The sequence below is a fragment of the Sus scrofa genome, chromosome 9 (assembly GCF_000003025.6).
Source record: "Sus scrofa isolate TJ Tabasco breed Duroc chromosome 9, Sscrofa11.1, whole genome shotgun sequence".
NCBI lineage: Eukaryota > Metazoa > Chordata > Mammalia > Artiodactyla > Suidae > Sus > Sus scrofa.
In genome coordinates, this window is record NC_010451.4 from 84307422 (window position 1) to 84333536 (window position 26115).

General features: G+C 35.2%; 1 protein-coding gene across 5 annotated transcripts in view; it reads right to left on the reverse strand.

The window, feature by feature from the left end:
• Positions 1 to 26115, reverse strand: part of DGKB (diacylglycerol kinase beta) — a 786786-nt gene that overhangs the window by 735495 nt on the left and 25176 nt on the right. The gene's annotated exons all lie outside the window — the stretch shown is intronic.

Consider the following 26115-nt stretch of genomic DNA (forward strand, 5'->3'; position numbering starts at 1 on the left):
CATTTGAGTTTTGATTTGTGGACTTGTTTTAGTTTCTGTTTATTCCTATTTAGTGTCTTCCCTGTCTTCTGGTAACAAACTCTTTTTCCTTTGGATATAATTTTGTTGGAATGTAAATAAAGACACCCTGTCCCTAAGGCCAAGGAAGCTAAGTTAAGCCAATCACATTCTTTCTCTAGAAATTTGAGTTTCCCAGGCCACATGAAGCTATTGCAGTTAATAAATTCCAGTATTATCTTCAAGTGCTTCTATCTAGATTTTCAAGTCAACCTATCTCTTAACCTTTCTAAGCCTAGTTCTATCGTGGTTTCTGTTGTCTATGAACCACTTTATATTTGCTGAATGATATTACTGTGCATCAAGTAGCCAGAATCTGTTTATCTTGCTGGCAACAAAAACATAAGCAGCTAGAACAAACAATGATGAAACACTCAGAATTTTCATCCCAAGAATGAGTTCTTTGGGAGATTACTTACTATGACTCACCTGGTGATCATGAGTAGACTATATGAGAATATTTTTTTTTTTTAAAGCACCAGGAAAATGATACAGGATGCTGTTGAAAAGTTCACATGAAAAGCCAGAACTGTTTCAATGAAGTTAAAGGTATTTAGTGTTATATAGATTTAGCTAAAAATTCATTGTTTTTTTCTCCTAACTGCAACTGAGTAGGATGCCAATGTAGGTATTTTAGTGGAAACCTACTGAGTTATTTATCTGCTTTATCACAATTGTTATTCTCCTGATTTTTTTTTTTTTTTTTTTTTTGTCTTTTTAGGGCTACACCCGAGGCATATGGAGGTTTACAGGCTAGGGATCGGAATTGGAGCTGCAGCCACCAGCCTACACCACAGGCACAGCAACGTGGGATCCAAGGCACATCTGTGACCTACCCCACAGCTCATGGCAATGCCAGATCCTTAACCCACTGAGCGAGGCTAGGGATGGAACCTGTGTCCTCATGGATGCTAGTCAGATTCATTTCCGCTGAGCCACGACAGGAACTCCTCACATGATTTTAATGGTAGCTCCAGGCTCTGGTTCTTTTGTAGAATGCTAAGTGTCCCACACATATGATGGCCCTACAATTAGCCAACTCTTCGCTACCTAAAAACCATCTCACATATTCCCTTTTCTGGGAAACTCTTCTCCGTTCCCTTCAAGTTGCTGCTTCCTGTTTTATTTTTTTTAATTGTTATTTCCCCAATACAATTTTTTTTTCTACTGTACAGCATAGTGACCCAGTTACACATACATGTATACATTCTTTTTTCTCCCATTATCATGCTCCATCATAAGTGACTAGACATAGTTCTCAGTGCTATAAAGCAGGATCTCATTGCTAATCCATTCCAAAAGCAATAGTTTGCATCTATTAACCCCATCTTGATTTAATCATAGGGTTTTTGAGTATATTGCTTTGTATATGTTTCTTAGAGATTGTTCTAGATATTACAATATACACATAATTTATCATAGTCTCTTGATATTGATGTTCTACTTCAAGTGAATGGATATAAGTAAACATCTTACTTCTCTTTAGAATGCTTTACCTTCCTCACTTTTTTTTTTTAAGGTCTGCACCTGCAGGCTATGGAAGTTCCCACTAGGGGTTGAATTTGAGCCACAGCAACTCAGGATCCAAACCACATCTGTGATAAACACAGCAGCTCATGGCAATGCCTTAACCTATTGAGCAAGGTCAGGGATCGAACCTGCTTCCTCATGGATACTAGCTGAGTTCGTCTCCACTGAGCCACAGTAAGAACACCCCTTCCTCACTTTTAAAGTGGAATTTTCTTAAGTGTATATTTACTGGCAGTAATTTTCTTCTAGGTTTTTTTTTTTTTTTTTTTGGTTTCTTTGTTTTTGTTTTTGTTTTGTTTTGTCTGAGAATGTCTTTATTCCCCATAAGTAAATGAATGCCTTTATTCATTCCTGATGTTTATTTTCAGAAAGAAACTGTGGTTGACATTTTTCTTAAAAAATGTCATGCACTTCCTTCTGCTTCCCATAAATTTCAGATAAGAGATCTGGTGTCATTCAAATTAGCGGTTCCTCTGTAATTAATGGGTTGTTTCTCTATGGCCTCTTTTGAGAATTTTTTTTTTTTTTTTGTCTTTAGTTTTCCTAAGTTTAATTATAGTGTGCCTTGGATTCCTTTGAGTTTATCCTTTTTATTTTTTATTTTTATTCATTTATTTATTTATTTTCTTTTTAGGACCGTACCTGCAGCATATGGAGATTCCCAGGCTAGGGGTCTAATCAGAGCTATAGCTGCTGGCCTATGCCACAGCCACAGTCACGCAGGATCTGAGCCACATCTGTGACCTACACCACAGCTCAAGGCAACACCAGATCCTTGACCCACTGAGCGAGGCCAGGGATCAAACCTGCATCCTCATGGATCCTAATCAGGTTCATTAACCACAAAGCCATGACAGAAACTCCTTTTTTTTTTTTGGCTGTACCTGGGGCATGTGGAAGTTGCCTGGCAGGGACTGAACCCGTGCCACAGCAGCAACCCAAGATGCTTCAGTGACAACATCAGATCCTTAACCCATTGCACAAGAGAACTCCCCATTCTTTTTAAAATTTAATTCAGCTTTAGTTTTTAGGTTTATGGCTTTAAGCAAATTTGTAGTTTTCAGCCATCTTTTCTTGGCATACTTTTCTAATCCCACTTCTGTCTTTGGTTCTGAGATTCAAATGATAGGAATGTTAACTTGCAAATTTTAAAATGTGTATTTTCCAGCTGTCTCAACATTCCCACATCCCAGCCAGGTGACAAGCACCAGAGTGATAAGTCTTGCTCCTGCCACAAAATTCCTCTTCTCACTTTTCTATGATTGAGATCTGGTGCCATCCAAATGCACCAGTGAAACTCCGTCATGACTTGCTCTTGTGTACTTCACGTGAATTCCATGAACCTCCAAAAGGCATTAGTCCACAGATCCTTCTTTCTCTGCTTGTCTCTGCTTGGCTGAACCCATTGCATTAGTGCTCCCCCATCTGGTCCCTGTGGCATGTGGTGACTCTCTCCCTCTAAGACTTGTGAATATACCTTAAACATATTTTTTCTTTTCTTTTTTTTGCTTTTTAGGGCCGTACCTGTAGCATATACAGGTTCCCAGGCTAGGGGTAGATTTGGAGCTACAGCTGCCAGCCTACCAAGCTGTGTCTGTGACCTACACCATAACACACAGCAATGATAGATCCTTAACCCACTGAGCAAGGCCAGGGATCTAACCCACAACTTCATGGTTCCTAGTTGGATTCGTTTCTGCTGCTCCACAATAGGAACTCCCAAAATTTTTTTTACTATAGTTGATTTACAAGGTTCTGTCAATTTCTGCTATATAGCAAAGTGACCCAGTTATATATATATATACATTCATATTATCTTCTATCATGTTGTATCACAAGTGATTTGATATAGTCCCCTGTGCTGTATATCGCTTATCCATTCTAAATATAATAGTTTGCATCTACTAACCCCAAACTTCCAGTCCTGTGCTTCTCCTATGTCCCTTCCTGTGACGGCATCTGACTATATCATGAAAGAGTACAAAGTATTACTCTTTTTTTGTTATTGGCCTGTGAGTTCCTGAAGCTGTGCTACTTTTTGTTGCTATTAAAAATATTTCTGTTTCAGATGGGGTAAGTCCCACCAATCTGTTATTAATTTTATGGAGTCTATCTTCTATTATGTCCATTGTATTACTGAGTTCATCTCTCAAGTTTTGTTTTGGGGGATTTTACCTGTCAAGTTTATAATTAAGATTGGGTTTTTAAACAATGTTTCTTCTTTTGTTCTATGATTGATTTTTTTCCTGTTGTTTCAAGTGAATTATTATTATAATTGTTTTTTAAAGCACTCTTATCTAGGCTGATTTAGAATCTTTGTCTGATAACTATATCATCTGATCCATTTTAATGTTGGCATCTGTTGACTTCCTTTTCTTATTCAATTTTGATTTTCCTGGTTCTTGGTAAGATGGGTTATTTTTGATTTTATACTTGAATGTTTTATTTTTCAAGTCCTGCAGTTCCCAAACAGCTTGCCATTTTTCAAAATCTACCTAAATGTTGTTGTTGTATTATGTTTATTTATTTTTTTTAGTTTTAAGTGGGAGGATTTATAAAGAATAAAGCTACTCTATCTTCATGGAATTATAAGTCTTATTCCTTGATTATTTTATGTATACATTTTGCTTTAACAAATCTTGTCACTTTATATATCTCAGGCTTCTTATATGTTTAACCTTCAATTTTTTATAAATATATTTAATATATTTTATATTTTATGTGTGGGAAAGACAATATTTAATACCTCTACATCTGAATCTGCTATCTATTATTCTTTCTGGTAGTGCCTGTTTCCTTTCGTGTCTTTTAAGTTTTAGAAATCTTACTTTCCCTTAAAATTTATCACAGGAATTCTTTGACACCTTGCTGAATGTCATTCTCTGCAGAAGACTGGCATTTCCTTCCACGTGGTTGTAGTGAAGACCCTTCTAACCCAGGACTATTTGAATATAAATTCTGAGGTTTGTGTTTTAAACCACTCAGTGAAAATGTGGGCTGCAGACTCATGAAGAAGCCTGTTAATCATGAAATGTGTGTGTGTGTGTGTGTGTGTGTGTGTGTGTGTGTGTGTGTGTTATGATATTCTTCCTCCTTCTACATCAAGCATCAAGTTTCAAGATTGGCAGTTTTAGAGCTTCTTGTTGGAATTGTAGGGAGGTGGATATTTTTGCTTACCTGTATCAATGATGATTTAGATTTTGTGCACCCTGATTTTATGCAGAGATGGAGAGTATAATGGTATCCTCAACAGTGAGTGGGCCCTTGGCCTTTTTTCTCTTCTCTGAATTGCTATTACAAATACATTTCTCATAGTACTATGTTTAGATGACATGACAAGAGTAACTAGTGGAGATACTTGGAATTTTGAGGACTGTAATTAAATAACATTTTCTTGCAGAAGTCCCTTCAACTTGGCAACAAAAACCTATTTAAAATTATATTTATATATAAAAGTTAATGAAAATAACTGTACTAAAATATAGAATAAATCATTCAACAAGTGTTTAATGAGCAACTATCATTTTCCAGGCACTAGTCATTTAGAAATGAATATCAGGCCCTAGCCTCATGGAAGTTTCATCCTAGTAGAGGAGTTTATAGAGCTTTATTTCCTAGCAATTACAGAAACATAAGGACTTATCAAATACAGAAGAAATGTTAGCCATACAGATACCTAGTTATCCTAGAAATGTTCTAATTACATCAAAGTTGTCTCAGAATTTTCCTAAAGCCATTAGCATATCAAAATAATAAATAAATGTTCTTTTCTCTGTCAGATTATAAAATCCTTGATCACATATATTTCATCATGTTACTGATTTTCTCTGTTCTTTCAAAGCAAACTTTTAAAAAATAGTGATATACACATCCTCAGTGTTCCTACACACTCTTTTCTGTATTCTGAGCTCTATGTGTCATTGAAACTGACACATAGAGCTCTTAACAATGTCACCAGTGACCATATTTTTTTCTCTTTACCTGAATTATGAATAATTATGAAATGATTACCAGACACATGCTATTAATGCTACAAACTGTTACACTTTGTACCACACATGGCTAATGATGCCATCTCCATGGGCAAAACCTCCCAATGCTTTTTAAATTGAGGCATTGTTTATGTACAGATGTACAATATAACAATTCACAATTTTTAAAGGTCTTATTCCATTTAGAGTTATTGTAAAATTTTGATTATCTTCCCTGTTATACAATATATCCTTGTAGCTTATTTTATACATAATAATTTGTATTTCTTAATCCCCTATCCTTATATTGCTCCTTCCATCTTCCCTCTCACATTGGTAACCACTAGTTTATTCTATTTATCTCTAAGTCTTTTTTCTTCTTAGTATATTTACTAATTTGCTGTATTTCCTAATGCTGTTCTTATCAGTTAAGTGACATTCAAGAATGAGAAACCAAGCGAGGCTTTTCAAACATAGATGATTTACTATAAATAACTGGTTACTTAGATATCAAAAGGTTAAAGCAAAAACAGGATATAAAAGAAGTAGTTACAGCCTCCTAAGGCTTGGGAAACAAAGCCCAAGAAGTATTACCAGACACCTGGAGTTCAACAAAGCTACTGTGATGACAACCAAGGGGCATTTAGGTGGCATGTTGAAACCTGGCCGGGGATTAGGGTAAAAGAAGTGAGGGAATGTGGTGGAAACTTTATGGGTATGTTCTTTGGCCACCTTGGAAAGTGCTAGGTGGGTGGTTATAGAAGTAACAAATAGCAGTGGAAGTGCTACCATCAGATGATACTGCCAGGATGCTCACAGAAGCTACGGGCAGAAAAAGAGTCCCTTCTCTTCTCTAAACTTCCAATCACACACCAATGCTTCCCAGACAGTAATGAAATCATAGAAATGTTTGCAGACTCCCATTTTCTATTGCAGAGAATATTATAAAATTGGTGAACCTGGCACTGAGAAACAATAACCACCACATTATACTCCACTTAAGATAAAACTTTGCTTCCGGATTAATCTTCTACTAAAGTAACACTACTTATTCTCTATTAAATTATTCTCTACCACCCAAACACACTTAAATTTGTCATTATGTACATTATATCATGACAACTCTGTTACCCTGGAGGACTCTTCGTGTTCTTTCTTTATTCCTGGAAATTGTATCTATCAACCCTTCAGTTTCTCTCTTAAATTTGATTTATCTATAAATATTTTCTTCATTCTCAGAGATATATATACATTTTTTTTTTACTCTTAGCATAGCACTTGGCATACAGTCTATGGGAACTGTGTTGTTCTGCCTGAATAAAGACCATTTTCTAGCTACATTTGTACCTCTTTCAAGGTTACTACATTCTGCCTTTTTCTTTAACTAATTATTGTGCTAAATTTCTCACTTTATGAGTTCCTTTGGAGTAGAAATGAGATTTTACTCATATTTTCAGTCCCCAGATGTAGCGCTCATCAGTTGACTGAATTTCCAAAACTGATATATAAAAAGATAGAGAATGTTCACATACCCATAAATGTTAATTTTAGGGAGGCAAAAATTCAACTAGCTTCAGAACACAAATTTCTTCAGGTTTTCTACTTTCTGTTTTTCTGCTCATTAATATTTTAAATGAGGTCATACATACATCATTTTCAATGGCTCCAGAAGCTTCTCTATTTAGCTGATGTTTGAAAATTACAAGGCTTGGCTTTATTAATTTTTTCTCCTATCAACTATGGCACATAAGTGAAGAACTGGGAAGGGCTGTTTCCCTAACATTATGACATCTCAATATGTCCTCTCTAGAATCTAACCCAACTCTGTTCAAAAAAAAAAAAAAAAAAAGGATTTCCTGTCAGTAGTAATTTTTCTTCATGGCATCACAAAAAATGATACCCTTTCTGAATCCCCTTTCATTGTTTTATATCTGCAGATGATCAATGACCTCAGGAAAAAGTGACTATTTGAATTACCTGCCAGGTCTGGATTTGATAAACAAGGTTGTAGTGCTTCAACCTCATGAATAATTTCAATTTCCATTTGATCACCAGAAAAATAATTTCAATTATTCGCCCTTTTGACATCTTTAACATTCAAAATTGCTAATTTAATAAACTGCTCCCAAAAGAGGGATATTACTTTAAAAACTTTAATGACAAATTTTGTTTATACACAGATATGCTATAAAATGTTTTATAATACACTAAATAAGCATTTGTAATAAGAATAAAATGTATCCTATTTATAAATGCAAGCAATTATCTGATAATCTGCTGTTACCAGTTTTTTGAGTGCTGGAGTGCTTGACATGCTATACATCATCAATCTAACATATAGTTAAATTAAAAATTCATTTTCATTTATTTCTTTTTCAGTCACTGTTGTGAGATTGAGCTATTGCTTTTTGAATGTGCTGACTGAGGACCCCAAAGAAGAAAATATGTGAGCAATAGGAAATCATTAAATGCTAATTTCAAGGATACAAGAGTGACTCTTTTTATATATATTCTACCACAATTGGTTTCTCTTTATATCTAAAATATACTCTACCTAATGTATTTTATCATGTAAAAATAACATGCATAAAAGAGTATATTTCCAAATGAATACTCAAGTAGGTGAAAAACAGATGAAGCCAAACACAGTAAGAAATGTCTGTTTCAATCAGTCCCCTTAACTTGATTTAAGACTCCATGTGATATATTGATCTATATTTGACATCTGCCCAACTTTTTAAATTCAATGATTTTTAATTGTGACTGAAGGAAACAAAACAAAAGCCACATAACTGAATTTCTTTGCAGTCATAATTTTACCTGCAGCATAATGTTACATTTGGAGTCTTGTGGTTCTAAACGAATGTTACTAATGCTGAGTCAAACTGTAAAGCCAATTTGAGTTTCACTGGACAAGAAAGCAATCAGGTGCCGTCTTTGTTCTGGGGATATGAGCTGACAAGTCAGCGACGACCAGGTCCTGTCTCATTGTGGGTTTTAATGAGCTTGCAAGTGGGATCCCGAATTAAAGTGGCTTTGGCAGTTGATCAGTGAATTCACAATGTTCTTATGGGAATTCTCCAAAAAGGAAGAAAGCGTATATCATGAAGACAAGTGGATGTGTCACACTGAGGGTTGTTTTTTTTTTTTCTCCATCAAGGAGAAAAAATAATTTCTCTTATAGCAGCAGCAGATGAACCCTGAAGGTTTTGACTGGATTGCAAGAGTCTCACTAAGACCCAGTAACACACCTCAAACATGAGAATATCTGCCAAGGATTTTTTTTAAATAAAAATATCCTACCATATAATTCCTCATAAAAGTGTTTATATAAGAGTTCCCATCATGGCTCAGCGGTTAATGAACCCCTCTAGGATCCATGAGGTTGCAAATTCGATCCCTGGCCTTGCTCAGTGGGTTAAGGATCCAGCATTGCTGTGAGCTGTGCTGCACGTCCCAGGCGCAGCTGGATCATGCATTGCAGTGGCTGTAGTGCAGGCCAGCAGCCGTAGCTCTGATTCAACCCCTAGCCTGGGAATCTCCATATGTCACAGGTATGGCCCTAAAACAGCAAAAAAAAAAAAAAAAAGTTTATGTAAAATAATATAATGAAGCTATTACACGCATTTTTGACTAAAAGTATTCAAATAAATCCTTCCAGTGGCTGTTTGTAGTTGGGTTGGGTAATGATGAATAAGGGCAGTAATACCACATAAAAAGAGAAAATGAGAGTTCCCATTGTGGTGCAGCAGAAATGAATCTGACTAGTATCCATGAGGATGCTGGTTTGATCCCTGGCCTTGCTCAGTGAGTTAAGGATCCAGCGTTGCTTTTAAGCTGTGGTGTAGGTCAAAGATGAGGCTCAGATCTGGCATTGCTGTGGCTTCTCAGTCTAACTATGACTGAGAAGAGTGATTTTTTCAGAGCCATGAGCTTGAGTGATGAGGAGTATCTCCAGGTATTTAACATGGTTGACAAAAAGAAAGGTGATACCATTAACAGAAATAGAAATGTCAGTCTTATCAGTGGATTTGACCTGGAAAATGAGCTCTGGGAGTTTCCACTGTGACTCAGTACTAACAAAACCAACTAGTATCCATGAGGACGTGGATTCGATCCCTGGCCTCACTCAGTGGGTTACGGATCCAGTATTCCCATGAGATGTGGTGTAGGTTGCAGATGTGGCTTGGATCCCACGTTGCTGTGGCTGTGGCATAGACCAGAGGCTACAGTTTTGATTCGACCACTAGTCTGGGACCTCCATATATCACAGGTGTGGCCTTAATTGTAATGTATACATGTAAGGATAACCTGACCCCCTTGCTGTACAGTGGGAAAAGAAAATAAAAAAAAAAAAGGAAAAGAAAGAAAATGAGTTCTATTTTGCATGTTTGAGGCATCAACATGAACACTGGTGGAGATTCCTCACCAAGAGTTAGAAATAAAGTTTGTAGCAGAGAAGAGAAGTCAGATTTATACCTATAAATTTAATTAGTGTCTAAATATGAAATGTGGAATGAAACAAAAATAGTTGAAAAACGTAACTTAGAAAACACACATACTTTTGAGGTGGGTAATGTAAGAATTGTCAGAGAAGGGATAAATAAGGAGCTATCAGAAATAGGAGGAAAAACACATCCTAAGTGCCTGAAAATGAAAGAGAAGAAATTTCCAATCAGGTGCTGTCAGAAAAAACAGAGAACTTGAGGGTATAAAGAACAAGGAAATATATAAAATGGTTTTATTCATTAGTTAAGAAATCTTTTTAAAAACAACATATGGAGTATTCAGTATCAGATACCAAAGTATAAGTAGGAAATAGGGAAGAGTAGGAGTTTTCACTGTTGCTCAGCAGAAACAAATCTGACTAGCATCCATGAGGATGCAGGTTCAATCCCTGAACTTGCTCAGTGGGTTAAGGATCTGGTGTTGCTGTGAGCTGTGGTGTAGGTCACAGACACAGCTCACATATGACGTTCCTGTGGCGGTGGTGCAGGCCAGTGGCTCCAGCTCCAATTTGACCCCTAGCCTGGGAACCTCCAAGTGCTGCAGGGTGGCCATAAAAAGCAAAAAAAAAAAAAAAAAAGAGTAAAAAAACACAGCAGCATTTTTCATTTGTTTGTTTTGCTTTTTTATTTTAGGGCTGCACATATGTAAGTTCTCAGGCTAGGGTTCAAATTGGAGCTGCAGCTGCCACCCTATGCCACAGCCATAGCAACACCAGATCCAAGTCATGACTGTGACCTACAACTCAGCTCATGGCAACACCAGATCCTTAACCCACTGAGCAAGGCAAGGGATCAAACACATCCTCATAGATACTAGCCGGGTTTGTAACCTGCTGAGCCACAATGGGAGCCCTGAGTAAATTTTAAATAAGAAGCAATGATGAAAAAAAGGAAAAGAGACTGAAAGCATAAAAATATTGAAGGAAAGATTGCCTAGGTTTTGCTTTCTCTCCAATAGGCAAGCTTGAATAGAGAGACTATACAAATGAGAATGAAGAAAATTGATGGAGAACAATCCCTGTGAATATTGGCTAAAGTGGATCAAAATCACAAGTGGAACTATTACACCTGAAGCAATCTACAGATTTAATGTGATCCCTGTCAAATCACCCATGACCCTTTTCAAAGAACTAGAATAACCAAATCCTAAAATTTATATGGATCAAGAATAAACAATCCTAAAATGTATATAGTAGACAAAGAATTGCCAAAACAATCCTAAGGAAAAAGAACAAAGCAAGAGGCATAACTCTCCCAGACTTTAGACACTACTACAAAGGTACAGTAATCAAAAATGCATGCTAATGGCACAAGAACAGACATATGCATCAATGGAACAGAATAGAGAGCTCAGAAATAAACCCACACTTCTATGATTAATTACTCTTCAGTACCTTTGCTTGTCTCTCCTTAGGCAAGAATATACAATGGGGAAAAGATGGTCTCTTCCCAAGTGATGTTGTGGAAGTTGGAAAGCCATATGTAAACCCATAAAGTTAGAACACACACACACTCCATAAACAAAAATAAACTCATGACTGCTTAAAGAGTTCAATACAAGACCTAACAGCATAAAACTCCTAGAAGAGAACATAGGAAAAATATTCTTTTATATAAATCATACCAACATTTCCTTAAGTCTCCCAAGGCAACAAAACTAACAGCAAAAATAAACAAATGGGAGCTAATGAAACATAAGCTTTTGCACAGCAAATGAAGCCATAAGCGAAATGAAAAGATAACCTACAGACTGGGAGAAAATATTTGCAAATAATGCAACTGAAAAAGGCTTAATCTCCAAAATATACAAACAGCTCATACAAATCAGTAACAACAACAAAACAAAACCAACCCAACTGAGAAATGGAAAAAAGACCTAAATAGACATTTTTCCAAAGACATACAGATGGCCAGTAGGCACAGGAAAAGATGTTGAAGGTCGGTAATCATTAGAGAAAAGCAAATCAAATCTACAATGAGGTACCTACCACCTTATAAGGTCAGAAAGGCCATCATTAAAAAATCTACAAATAACAAATTCTGGAGAGAGTGTGGGGAATCTTCCCACACTGTTGGTGGGAATGTAAATTGGAGAACAGTACGGAGATTCCTCAAAAAACTAAAAATTAGAGTTGTCATAGGATCCAGCAAACCCACTCCTTGGCATATATCTGGACAAAACTGTAATTCAAAAAGATACATGCACCCCTGTGTTGACAACAGCTCCATTTACAATAGCCAAGACATGGAAACAACCTAAATGTCCATTCACAGATGAATGGATAAAGAAGGTGTAGTATACATACATATACACACAATGGTATATTACCCAGCCATAAAAAATGAAATAATGCCATTTGCAGCTGTATTGATGAACCTAGAGATTAGCATATTAAGAAGTAAAGTAAGTCAGAAAGAGAGAAACAGGGAGTTCCTGTCGTGGAGCAGTGGTTAACGAATCCGACTAGGAACCATGAGGTTGCGGGTTCCGTCCCTGCCCTTACTCAGTGGGTTAACGATACGGCGTTGCCGTGAGTTGCGGTGTAGGTTGCAGACTCGGCTTGGATGCCGCGTTGCTGTGGCTCTGGCGTAGGCCGGTGGCTACAGCTCCGATTCGACCCCTAGCCTGGGAACCTCCATATGCCCTGGCAGCGGCCCAAGAAATAGCAAAAAGACAAAAAAAAAAAAAAAAAAAAAAAAAAAAAGAAAGAGAGAGAGAAACAAATACTATATGATACATATATGGAATCTAAAATACAAGACAATGAACTTATCTACAACAGAAACAGACTCACAGACATAGAGAACAGACTTATGGTTGCCAAAGGGGAGAGGGTAAAGAGGAGGGTTGGATTAGGAGTTTGGGACTAGCAGATGCAAACTATCATACATAGAATGGAAAAACAACAAGGTCCTACTGTACAGCACACGGAACTATATGCAATATTTTATAATAAACCATAATGGAAAAGAACCTGAAAAATTATACATATATATATACACATACATATATATATACACACACACACATAACTTTCTTCTTCTAATTTTCTTGTTTTTCTCCTTCTTCCTCCTTTTTAAAACATAACTTATTCAAACTTGATTTTGCAACTATAGAAAGTTACTTAATGCAGAATTAAGTACTGGAGGTGATAATATGACTTATTCAGTAGTTTATTACAATCAACAATAAGAGATATTTAATATAGGGAAATAGGCTTTTACTCATTCTTACTGGAAAGATGACTTCAAACCTCCAGACTGTGAAATGTTCATCTTGCATGCATTTTCTGGCATTCTGTGTATATACTTACATAACATTATCAAGTTTTATGCCACCTTCCCTACCAAAAAGTTTTTTTTTCTTTTTAGGGCTGCACCTGTGGCCACATCTGCAAGCTATACCACAGTTCACAGCAATGTTGGATTCTTAATCCACTGAGCGAGGCCAGGGATTGAACCTGCATCCTTGTGAATACTAGTCAGGTTCTTAACCCACTGAGAAACAGTGGGAACTTCATTCCCTACCAAAATTTAATTCTACAAAGATAGACTAACTTTATATTTCTGTTCTATACATTTCTGTGCCAATTATCCAGTAGGTGCTCAATAAATACACTTTTTTTTCCAGAGTATGAACATAATTGATCAGATTTTTTTCTGTATGTTATAAAGTTATTCACAATATTAAAATCACTTGCAGTTATTTTTGGTAACATCTAAGTAAATACTTAGTGGTTTGCTAATTGCCCAAAGCTCCTTTAAGTATTTTATTCTTAACCTTGGTAGTAAAAATATTTTACTCTGTTCAAAATCTTCTGCATGCAATATTCAAATTCTGAGAAACTTTTTTTTTTTTTTTGCTTTTTAGGGCTGCACCTATGATACATGGAGATTCCAGGCTAGGGGTTGAATTAGAGCTGTAGCTGCTGGCCTATGCTGCAGATGCAGCAAAGCAGGAGCCAAGCCGCATCTGAGACCTACACCACAGCTCACGGCAACGCCAGATCTTTAACCCACTGAGCAAGGCCAGGGATCAAATGTGCATCCTCATCGCAGCTAGTCAGATTCATTAAATGCTGAGCCACAAAAGGAACTCCAAATTCTGAGAAACTTTAATAGAAGACATTCTTCTTGAGGACTTGAAGGAGTGGCAAAGCTAACAATTTCAGAATTTTCAAGAAAATTTTAGTGCAATCAATATATTTGGCTGTTAAAATATATGGTTATTAAAGAAAGGTAATATATGTGGTTTATTTTCTAAAATAATAAAAAATCAGGAGAAAATGTTTATTAATGCAGAATTATGAGCCACTCACGTTAGTTTGAAAAAAATCAATGACTGCATGTTTAATATTGTGTTTCAGGTAGTTTTAGAAGATTATGTGATAAAATATGATTTTACTTTTATGGAAATCCATTTAAAATTCACCATGGAGCTAGTAAAATATCACCTTATAATGACTTTCTACTAAAGTATAAAAATCACTTTCGATCTGACTCATTATTTTTTATCTCAAATCAAACATGACCTGACTTCTTCCTTAGATTATTGAGTGTCACGGTAATGACATTATTACATTCGCATGATTAGATTTACAATTAACATATTTTCATATTTTATTATTTCACAAAATACATACCATATCCAGGGCTTTTACAATGCACATACTATTAATGCATTAATCTATTGATTTATTTATAATAATAGAGTTAAGATAAAAATAAAATGTCACTTTTGTTAAGTGTAGCTTAATTTTTATTATCTATTCAAATCCTGATTGAATATAAAATTATATGTAGGGAGGGTCTCCTAAGGAACGATGCTCCCCTTTGAAAGGAGGAGACATCATGCACATCTGTATTTATAAAAATCTAGCTAGACCGCATAGTTAACATAATTGGAGAAGTCAGCTCCAGCCACTGGACAATATGTTCACATGTACATATGGATGTAGATTTTCTAATTCCAAGTTCATTGTTTTTTTCAATGACATTCAAAAATACATATATCTATATAGTATATATGTTCTTCAAAACATGATATATACATGTTTGTGTGTATATATGTATATGTATAAAAAACATGTTATCTGATTTGTTATCTCAATTTGTAAGATAGGAGGATAACTAATACAAACTTCATAATATAGTTGCAAACGTTAAATGAAATAATGTATATAAAGTGCCTAGACAGAACCTGACACAAATTAAGCAATAAAAAAGAAATCTGTTCCTGACCTTTCCTTTGCTGTTTTCATGACCTCCCTCTCTGCCCAGCTTTAGTATTTGTGAATGTGCATACAACCCACAAGCAGCCAAGCAGGCACATATGCTTGTGCCCACACAGAGGCAGTGAGTGATACAGAAATCTATGGACATTCTGCATGTTGTCTCCAATCCTTTAAAACACACACGATTTGAAGTTGCTTAAAAAATATCCTATATTTCCTATTTCCTAAAGGCCCTGAAAGGGCTTTTAAATTTAATTTTCAAAGAGAAAACAGAACTCAAATCAAGTAAGAAGAACCCTGGAGGAAACATTATTAGGCATTTGATATGGGTGGGCTGAAATAGATGAGCATGTAATTAGGCTTGAGTTTTTGTCATAGTTAAAAGAAATACATAAAACTTGCAGTTGCATTGTTTTTCTTGTCTGACAAAGAGAACATACAAACAAATTTATAGAGATACATTTTTTCCTGTAAAAAATTTTTCTATAAAAAATATTTCAATGTAAGGCACTTTTGTCTGGGACCATATTTTGTCAAAAACAAAAAAAAATCACTATTTGAAATTTAACATTGGTAAATTAAGGACATTAGTAAGTCTTTTTTCAGTTTAGGTATATGTCTGTGGACAGTAAGATCAGATTCTAGGTATTTTATTTTATGGTACCATGGCATTAATGGATTTTTGATACTTTAGACTGTTTCTTTCAAGTAATGTGTCTGAAATAAAACTTTGATATAAGAGAATATAAATTTATTATTTGAAGTTTCAAAGTGTACAGATCATACTTCTTGTAATGGTAAGAACCATGATTTAAATGCTAGATTTGAGGAAGACAGAGTTACATTTTTTCATGAAAATTTATGAGACAAATTACCTATTCTTGCTCAAAGCAAAGGTCAACTAACTTCAATAGGGCATGGACAGTGGGAATGATTACAGATAGAACTGATATTGTCATAAAAATTGCATCTGTTCAAGTACTTGTAAAAAACTACTGAAACAGTAGTGTTCTATACAATGAAAAAAAAATTTAGTCAGAGATTTTATGAGGAATATTCTATATAGAGACTGCCTTATCTATAAAAGAATTCAATGTGTGATTTAGGCAGATGATTTTTTAAAAAATAAATGATTTTTGGAGTTCCCGTTGTGGTGCAGTGGAAACAAATCCAACTAGGAACCATGAGGTTGCAGGTTCTATCCCTGGCCTCCCTCAGTGGGTTAAGGATCCAGTGTTGCCGTGAGCTGTGGTGTAGGTCATAGATGTGGCTTGGATTCCCCGTTGCTGTGGCTCTGGCATAGGGCTGTGGCTACAGCTCTGATTAGACCCCTAGCCTGGAAACCTCCATATGCCACAGGTACAGCCCTAGAAAAGAAAAGAAAAAAAAAAAAAAAAGATAAGAAAAAAAAGAAAAAAAGAAAAAAGAAAACCTATCCTGAGGTTTGCAAAATTAAGGGGAACTTAAATGGATTTCATGAAGAATATTTACTGTAGAAATTTTATGCATAATTTATAAACATACAATTATCCATGGAAACAGTTTATAGTTTACATAAGACTATTAAAGTGTCCTCAGACAAATAAAAATTTAAATATTTGTGCATAATATCAAATAAAACTATTTATTGTTACTCATTCTGAAAAATCCTCTAGAAGTGACTAACAAGAATAGTAAAGTCCTAATCACTTACAATAAAGATCATATAAAAATATAACCTGATGCTGTGTAGCACTGGGAACTATATCTAGTCACTTATGATGGAGCATGATAATGTGTGCAAATAGAATGTGTACATGTATGTGTAACTGGGTCACCATGCTGTACAGTAGAAAAAAAAATTGCACTGGGGAAATAACTATTGAAAAAAATGTAACCTGAAATCTAGTATAATTTTTTAGTTATCATACAAGATATTAAAAATTATACCAAAAATACTTATATAAAAGTTAACTAAAGGGATGCTGGGAAGTGGGAAAGATATAGCAAGATATAATTTCATAATTTATTAAATCATTACTTCCAACTCAACCTTGATAACAATCAGTTTTAGAATCCCATCAGTAATAGTTTCTTTTTTGTTTGTTTTTTTTTTTGTTTTTTTGCTATTTCTTGGGCTGCTGTCGCGGCATATGGAGGTTCCCAGGCTAGGGGTCCAGTCGGAGCTGTAGCCACTGGCCTACGTCAGAGCCACAGCAACGCGGGATCCGAGCCGCGTCTGCAACCTACACCACAGCTCACGGCAACGCCGGATCGTTCACCCACTGAGCAAGGGCAGGGATCGAACCCGCAACCTCATGGTTCCTAGTCGGATTCGTTAACCACTGCACCACGACGGGAACTCCCCCATCAGTAATAGTTTCTTTAGAGCTGTGCTCATTTGTGCTAATTTATAGATTTATAAATTAAACATAATCTAAAAACATAAATTTATCAGTGCAATTGAATGGAAAATTTGCCAATTCAAAAAATTGAGGAGTATAGAGTGACAGATATTATTGTTTGCCGACTCAAGAGCTGTTTTCCTCAATATTTACTTCTTTGTCAAGAGAATCACAAATGCATTTCTAAAAATTAGATTAGGCAAATAATTGGTTTAGGTAAGGAGGGCCTCTGTCCCTACCTCAGATCCTGAATCAGGGATGTCCTAACTGGGTAATTCTGTCCTTTGCACCAGGGACTAATTTCTGCCAGGACCTGATGGAGGTTGTCATATCAATTCAAAAAAGAAAGTGATGTGAGGAAGTGAGAAATGCATCGAGAATTACTTGTAGACTGGTAAAAAATGTACTACACAAAGCCGTAAAAGCAATCCGTAGACCATGCGAAGGAAGAGTAAAAAATTGTGTAATAACAATGTCAATGACTTTCTGATACCCTGAACCTTTGAACACATCCTAGAATTGCCTAACTCCAATTTCTGGTTTGGAAAAATAATTAATGAATATTCTTATCATATAAGACACTTTGAGGGGAGGTTATTATAACTTGTAGATCAAAGCATTTCAAGTGAGTGCCCTGGCACAGCATTTGCAGATTGTATTATATGGAAATACTCACAAAACTGAACTCCAAGTTTTATCTAAAATGTTTCTAACTGTAGATGAGCAATATTTCAATAACAGTCTATCACCATTTCAACCACAGATGTAGAAACATCTACTATAAGCATGCAAGTGCTAAAATTTTAGATATATTAAAAGAATTATATATAAAATGATACCATGTGAATATAAACATGTTTTTATAATAATATTGTGAAGTATAAAATTGAATATATCTTACACTCCTTATTACTCCTATAAAAAAGCTTGACACAAAAATAAGGCATACAAATATTCAGTAAATAAGTAACAAAGTACATTTCTTTCTTTTTTTTTTTTTTTCTTTTGTCTTTTTTTTTTTTAGAGCCACACCCACGGCATATGGAGGTTCCCAGGCTAGGGGTCTAATCAGAGCTACAGCTGCCGGCCTACACCACACCACACCAGATCTGAGCTGCCTCTGTGACCTACACCACAGCTCATGGTAATGCTGGATCCTTAACCCACTGAGCAAGGCCAGGGATTGAACCTGCAACCTCATGGCTCTTAGATTCATTTGCAATGTGCCACGATGGAAACTCTACAAAGTAAATTTCTTTAAAGAAAGGTTTCTATAATAAAAATGAATATAGAAGGTTGAGATACAGCTTGAGGTAACAAGAATAACACTATTTCCATTCCTGTTCACTTGTATTTTTACATTTATGTTATTAACAACACCAATCTTAAAGTTCTTTCATGTTTATATTTTTGAAGGGGTTACTGGGGGTCACATGTTCCCTGTTTTTGTTTTAATATTGTGATAAATCCCAATTAACAGTGCCTAACAATTATAGTTTCAGTCTATGATTCTGTCCTTTGTAATCTTTTCTACTTACTACTCTCCTCTGGCTTAGTTTGCTCTATCTTTTCTTACCTCCCTCTGTCCTTTGAACTCTTCAAATATGCTTCTGCCCCAGGGCTTTTGCACTTTACATTTTCTCTGCCTGGAATTCTCTTCCAAATATTCTAGCCTCTAGCTAGTTACATGGCTCTGTTTCTTATTTAGGCCTCAACTCAAATGCTACCTTTCCAAAGGTCCTTTATTACTTTATCTAAAATACCTTCTCCATTTCACTTGCAATGCTTACCACACATTACTTACATAGCAACTGCCTAATTAGTTTCAAAGCCTGACCTAGCATTTTATGTAGATTTTTTTCATTTATTATCTCTTTTCAATGAACAAATATAAAGTAATATGAAATGCATTAAAAACTCCAGAATGAAAGCTGTATGAGTACAGAGATGTGATCTATTTTATTCATACCTAGATAATTTAATTAGCACATGGTAATTGCTCCGCAAATATTGACTGGATAACTGACTGGCTTTCTGATAACTGTGTTAATTTTGTGTCTTTATTTTTATGTTTAATACAGAAAAATGTTTTTAAAATAACCATGTTCACATTCCCTCAATTGAGACATAATTAAAGCTCATTTTTCTGTTATAACATTGTTCTCAGAAGAATGAAAATATTACATATTATTAAAGGTAATGAAGTCATTTTTTTAATGGAAAGAATCATGTTTATACACATCAATTAATTTCTTTCCTAAATTAGTATTTAGTATTCTAATACTAAACATAATAGGTAAAAGGGAAAAAAAAAACTCCGTAAAGAAGTCAGATTAACATAATAAGTCAAATATAGTCTACAATGAACAATGAGTACTTCTAGATGGTTATTTTATAGATACATTTATGTTTATGGAATGCCTGAGCACATAAGCCAGAAGAAATTATCCGCATTATTTTTATTGTTAGCAAACGATGAAATGAGTCTTAGACTCAGTTTTCTAGGTAGTTTGATAATACAGAGACATTTTTGGCCAGATAATTGTTGAAAAGAACTTTGATTCTAATGCCTGTTTTGAGATAACAAAGCACATTTACATGTCTGACTCTGGTATTTTCAGTGTTCCTCAATGGTTTGCTGAAGGCAGCTGTACTAACTCACAAGAGCCAATTGTATTACTGAATTTAAGGACATTGTGACTGAGTTGTTAAACAGAACTATGATTAAAATTAGCTTACATTACAGTAAATATTAAATGTGTCACATTAAAAATAAAGGGAATACGGAGTTCCCATTGTGGCACAGAGGGTTACAAACCCAACTAGTATTCATGAGGATTGGGTTCTATCCCTGGCCTGGCTCAGTGGTTTAAGGACCCAGTGTTGAGCACTGTGAGCTGTATGTAGGTCACAGATGGATTTGGCACTGCTGTGGCTGTGGTGTGGGGCCAGCAGCTGCAGTTCCGAATTTAACCTTAGTGGGAACTTCCATGTGCCGCGGGTACAGCCCGAAAAAGCAAAATAATAATAATAATAAAGGGAATGAGGATTTCCCTGGTGGCCTAATGGTTAAGGATTCAGCGTTATCATTGTTGTGGCTCAGGTTTGATCCCTGGCCCGGGAACTTCAGCATGCCACAGATAGAGCCAAAAATAAATAAATAAAGGTAATAAATACCCAAATTCATTGCCTCTTCATTGTTTTACTCCATTTTACTGTTATGAAGTGAAATTCACTCCCCTACTGGCCCCACATCTCTTTTTCTTTCACAATGTTGCCTGCTTTCTCTTTACCAGTGGATTGCTCTTATCCCCTAACACTCTAAGGCTGTCCCTCCTTCTTGGCAACAAATGTGCCATCAAAGGTCACTTTATTATTCCAGCAGGGTTTTTCTGGGAGCCAATAAATGAACTCAAGCTCATTGCCAATGGCATCCAAATAATATTATTTTATTATAAATTGACTAGTGTTGCATGTGTTACTATGGTAATGCTTTACATTTTTTACCTGGGGAATTACATTTAGACCTCATAATAACTCTACACACTAACGGTAACATTCTATACATTGGAAGACTGAGAAACATTAGCTCACCCACTGTTATAAAATTTGTAAGTGGTAGATTCAGGAACCCAGATTTACTAGGTTTTGCCTAGTCACAGTGTTTGTATTAGAATTTTTTGGTGCTGCAACTAGCTAATTAAAGAAGGTGTGACATTTGTGAAGAGACACAATAGGCAATAACTGCTGATGATAAAAAAAATTTTTGAAAACTGTGATATGATAAAAAGTTTAAAAATTATTCTTCTGGAATTGATTATTTTTGAAAATGGGAGATTCATATTAAATTCCATGTAGAGGAATTCCCAAGTGGCCCAGGAGGTTGAGGATCTGGCATTGTCACTTCAGTGGCTTGGGTCACTGCTGTGGCATGGGTTTGATCCCTGGCCTGGGAATGTCCATATGCCAGGATGCAGACAAGGAAAATGTCATATAGATCAAATATTTTAAAATATTTTGTTTTCCAAGGGGGAGGGGGAGGAGGAAGGAGTGGGATGCATTGGGAGCTTGGAGTTAATAGATGCAAACTATTGCTTTTGGAATGGATTAGCAATGAGATCCTGCTGTGTAGCTCTGAGAACTATGTCTAGTCACTTACAGTGGAGTATGACAATGGGAGAAAAAGGATTTATACATGTATATGTAACTGGGTAACCATGCTGTACAGTAAAAAAAAAATTATATTGGGGAAATAACAATAAAAAAATAAAAATATATTTGTTTATTAATTTTTTTTGGGGGGCCATGCCTGTGGCATGCAGAAATTCCCTGGCCAGGGATCAAACCCATGCCACAGCAGTGACCCAAGCCATTGCCATGGCAATGCCAGATCCTAAACCTGTTGGGCCACCAGAGAATTCTGAAATTCTTTTTTTTTTTTAAAGAACAACAGATAGGTCACAGAATTTCTTTTCTGTGATACAAATACTCGACATTATACTGTTAAATATCCTAAAATGCACAGGACCAACCCCCACAACCAATAAATTTCCAATGCAAAAATGTCAATAACACTAAGACTGGAAAAACCTAAATTAAATATGCCTCTTATTTTGTTTGTATAGACAATAAACTTACCAGAAGTTAAGACTGGAAGTATTTATTTTAGGAAGGATAAGAAAAATCTGTTTTTTCAAATAACGTAGCCATCATTTGAAAAAATCTAGTAACAAAGTAACAAGTGTGGCAGTATATACATATGGGTTATATACATTCACTAAAATACATGTACAGCTTATTCATAATACCACAAAAGTGGAAATAACCTAAGTGTTCAGAACAATAGAATGGAAAAATAAATTGTAGTATAATATGTCACAGATACCACACAGCAATAAAAATTAATGGATTATAATTACATGTAACAACAGGTATAAATTCTCATCACCAAAATGTTGAAAAGGATACAATAACATCTGTGTCATATAATTCCATTTATGTAAAATTCAAAAATAAGCAAAATTCATCTATACTGTTAGTCAAAAGTTTGCTTATCCTTGGAGAGGTATCATAGGCAAAGAACTTCTAGCATTCTGTAACGCCCTGGTTCTTAAACTCAGTTCCGGTCACATATGTGTGTTCAATTTGCAAAAATGTTTTGATCTTTATAATTATAATTTGCCTTATTTCTTCTTTGTATGCCATAAATTAGACAATTATACTTGCAAAATTAAAAATGGCTCTGGTTATAAATAACAATACCAAAGTCAGGTCTTTCATAAATACCCATGATTGTTACTCATTATAGTGGTTGTTCTCTCATACACTCACACATAAGCGCACACACACACACACACACACACACACACACACACACTCAAGTATGTACTTTCTGAAAGCACTAAATATGAACACATTCTACTAATCCTCAGACACAGACAATAATACAAATATTCTATTGCTATAAATCTAATCATTTTAGGTACAAGCGAAGAGGAATAAAAAAGCAAGGGAGTGTCAGACATCAATATTCCAATTATCAATGTCTGTTTATTGTACTCTGGTCATCACTAAAAACTAATAAAGTTCTAGTGTTAGATGATGTAGCCTTTGGTGACTTACCAATATCATCAATAATATGTCTATATCAGGTAAATAAGCAAATTCAGTAGCTTAGTTATAACTTTTCCTGCAGTTTTCGTGTGAACAACTTTCTAAAAGAAAAATCTTGAATTTCAAGCGGAAAATATTTTAGTATTAATATCACTATGGCACCATATAAACTAATTTTCTTTTTGGCTGCACTCGCATCTTGTGAAAATTCCCAGGCCAAGGATAGAACCCATGCCATAGTAGTGACAACACTGGATACCTGACCCTCTGAGCCACTAGGGAACTCCCAAACTAAATGTTTTTAGATGTGTCAGTATAAAGATGTATTAAGCATCTTATCTATGAATGTGTTGGAGTTCTCTTGTGGTACAGCAGGTTAAAAATATGGCGTTGTCACTGTAGTGGTTTGGAACACTGCTGTGGCACAGGTTTGATCCTGGGTTTGAGACCTTCCATATGCCATGGACATAGCCAAAAAAAAAAAAAGTGCTACTGATAGATAAAATGTCATTAACATATGGGCATTTGTATGCTAATTTTGATTAAGAATGTATATACTACCTATTATTAGCATTTTTATTGCTAAATTTTCCATATTTTAAATCCAGTTGATTTTTATAATTTAATCCTATATAGGTTGTGTAGCATTTGTGTTTTGGGTTTTTCATGATCTGCTCATTATGTCCAGCAGAATTTAAGCTTGACATTTGACATAAAGTTTTAAGGAAAAAAATTCAGGCACAAATTCTTATAGAGCTAATCAAGGAATCCTCCATTTCCTTAATTACCACTTTAAAAAAAATTTTTTTTTTTAATTTTTTATGGCTACACCTGAGCCCTGTGGAAGTTCCCAGGCCAGGGAACAAATCCAAGCCACAGTTGTGACCTATGCCCCAGCTGCTGGATACTTATCCCACTGTACTAGGTCTGAGAATTCTTACCACCACAAAGACAAGCGCAGAACAGGGACTCCAAATACCACCTTTTTGTTTGAGCCAAATTCTATTTGTTTTTACTCTGGCTTCTTAATATATTCCTCTCCATCCTAATCATGGTTATCATTGGTTCAAACTATTTTTACTCCCCTTCCAACATACACACATACTGCATAAACAAAAAAACCTACATTTCATAGGTTGGTATCCAATCCTATATATTTTTAAAGTGATACAGTGCAATAACATCATTCTCACCCCCACTTCAAAACCATATAAATATGCACAAACACATGAATATCAGCCCCTCAATCTTCCTGAATGTCTTATACCCAAAGGACTCTATGTCATCACATAAGCAGGGAAATTGAGAAGTCTTAGGAGACATGACTTGCCCACCATCACAAAGCCACTGAGTAATCAAAAAAGAATTATAACCTATCTTTTCAAAGTCCAGTTCTAAGCTCCTTCCTCAATATTATTTACCTTTACTACACTACTTGGCATTACTATGCTACTTGGCAAGATTTTTCTATCTTTTGAATCAAGTTCCTTAATCTCTTTTTATTATACTTGATTGATTGTATATTCATTGAAACTATCTGCCTTCTATTTATTATCAGATAGAAATAATTTAAAATATTTCAAGATAAAATAGATCATTTCCAACAAGTAAGAAATAATAAGCTATAATCTAAGGAAATATTTAAAGGATATCATATTTTTAAAAAGAGATTAATTCAGAGTTCGTATCGTGGTGCAGTGGAAACAAATCCAGCTAGGAACCATGAGGTTGTGGGTTTGATCCCTGGCCTGCTCACCAGGTTAAGGATCTGTGGTTTTGGTGTAGGTGGAAGATGTGGCTCAGATCCTGCGTTGCTGTGGCTGTGGTATAGGCCAGCAGCTGTAGCTCCGATTTGACCTCTAGACTGGGAACTTCCATATGCCAAGGGCGTGGCCCTAAAAAGCCAAAAAAAAAAAAAAAAAAAAAGGTGTTAATTCACAGAGCTACTCTGTTAAGACAAGGATTAACAAAAAAGGGGCGAAAATCTGAAAAAGAAAATATCTGTTGTACCCAATGTCAAGGACTTTTAGCAGAAAAGAGAAATGCTAACTTCTGTAGTGAGTCACCTTCTTATTTTACTAAGCATTTTTATAATGTTTCAGTTTGTTATGCTTAAACCTAAAAAGTATAAGGTCTGTTTAGGTATCCAAGAGCCTAGCAACAAGAAGATTGTTTTAAGCCATTTGTTACTTTGCTTGTAAAACAAACTCCTTTATATAGAAATGGAAAAACAAAACTGTTCTGTTATGAATCTTTTAATTTATGTTTCTGGCATTCCACTTGTTTCTGGATGAATTGTTGTTCAAATGTTAAATTTTCTTTAATAAGATTTATTTTGGCATGCTTATCCTTTTGAAACCTATGGAAAATATGTTTTAACAGGAATTGTTACATTAATGAGATTATGCTGAGCAGCTGGAGTCAAGTTAATGTACTTACATGATCATACAATAGTATGTAATAATAATATATGTTATTGTATCCATAATATCCACAGAAGAAAAACACTCCTGCAGGTTTATATATGTGAAAAGCTTTAAAAGCAAACAAATCTGAAAATATATGTATGTATCTTTATATCATATACAGTTAATCATGTATGGTCAAAGATAAGTTGGAAAAACACATGTTGAAAGAGAAACACAAGATATAGAAAAATATATTCAATTCCCCTCTTTTTTTGTCCAAGTTTCTCTTATTTTTTCCTTATATTGGTTCAATAATCCCACCAACTCCATTTTCATTAATCTACTACTTTCACTGCAGAACTTTTTATACTAATTCTCATTTTTTCCCATTCATTGGCTTCTACATAGAA